Consider the following 1,556-nt stretch of genomic DNA (forward strand, 5'->3'; position numbering starts at 1 on the left):
TGTGTGTGTGTGTGTGTGTGTGTCTGTGGTGTGTGTGTGTGTGTGTGTGTGTGTGTGTGTGTGTCTGTGGTGTGTGTGTCTGTCTGTGTGTGTGTGTCTGTCTGTCTGTGTGTGTCTGTGTCTGTGTCTGTGTGTGTGTGTGTGTCTGTCTGTGTGTCTGTGTGCGTGCGCGAACGTGTTGTTTACTTCCCCGCACCGCAATTAAATCCCGTTCTGTGAAAGAGGAACGGAAATTGTTAAATACGGAGTTCGGCTCTCCTGCAGCCCCCGCGAGAGGCACAACACTGATTAAAATAAAATGTGGCAATTATCTTTTTGCACTATTTGTGTTGCGACGCTGTGGAGAGATTGAACCTGGCGGGGCGGATGTTTCTCCAGCAGTCCGTCAGAGGACGGAGACGGAGTGAAGCTTCTGTCACAGTCAGGTTCCAAATTGGCAATCTCGTTTTGTTATTTTCTACTGCCTGTCCAGCAGTTTGTAGCTTCCCCTGGCACGTGCTGCCCCCTGGTGGCCGCTCTCTGCCCTTCTGTCATTCTATCGCGTGAAGTCCCGACACTGCAACTTCCACATGGATTTCTACAGCGCCCTCTTCTGGGAGCACTTTAAGGGGCGACAGACTCCAGAGACCCAGCGCCCTCTGATGGACGTCGTGGAGACGCACCAGAAACCTTCACCTGTTGCAATCCCAGCGATCCGACTCAGCGAGGCTAGCGGCGAGCTAGGCTAACGATGCAACTGATCCAACATCCCCAGAGAAACTTTCTCAACCCCCCCCTCCCCCCAGAGCCAGTGTGGTCTAACGTCAACAAAGTAGCAGACACACTGCTAACAAACGCCACGGCCGTGCAGTCTGCAGGTCACATGGTGAAACACACAACCCATCTGGGGGGGAGGAGCCTGGCAAAACACACAAGAGACGCACTCTGTTTTTCTGTTTTTTCACTTGTAACATAATGCACACCAGTCTCTATACCTCCTCCTCCTCCTCCTCCTCCTCCTCCTCCTCCTCCTCCACCTCCTCCAACACACACACACACACACACACACACACACACACACACACACGGCCCAGTGTTACGAGGTGTTGTTGGTTGAAGACAGACAAGGCGGCTCTGGCTCCCATTAGTGGGCCCCCAGGACCGCAGACCCTCCGCTGGCCTCCGTCTCCTCCGTATCTTTGCTCCACACCTGTCGCCACGCTGATTTGTACAGTAGCCGCCACTATTGCATTTCCTTTTGAAGGCCCTCCCCCTGTGGCGGTGGAGCCCCCTCGGCGGGGTTCCGGTGCCGCTGGAGTTCACCTCACCGTCGTCTGAAGATGGCCGCTCAGCGACCTTCAAAGCCGCCCCGCGGGGCCGCATTTATTCCCCCCAAGACGCAATCTTCATTGTTCCGGAGGTCGGGTGGGACCCGGGGGCGGGGCGGGGCGGGGCGGGGCGGGGGTGCCGCCGCCTCATAAAAGAGACTGTTAATGTTCTCTGAGCGGCGCCGCAGACAGTCTGTGGACAGACGGTGCCGGCAGGCGCTGTGAGCGCCAGGGCCGGGCGCCGATTGG

Source organism: Nelusetta ayraudi, unplaced genomic scaffold (genome assembly GCF_046127955.1).
Source record: "Nelusetta ayraudi isolate G7.1 ecotype Tasmania unplaced genomic scaffold, CSIRO-AGI_Nayr_v1 ptg000287l, whole genome shotgun sequence".
In the NCBI taxonomy this organism is placed as follows: domain Eukaryota; kingdom Metazoa; phylum Chordata; class Actinopteri; order Tetraodontiformes; family Monacanthidae; genus Nelusetta; species Nelusetta ayraudi.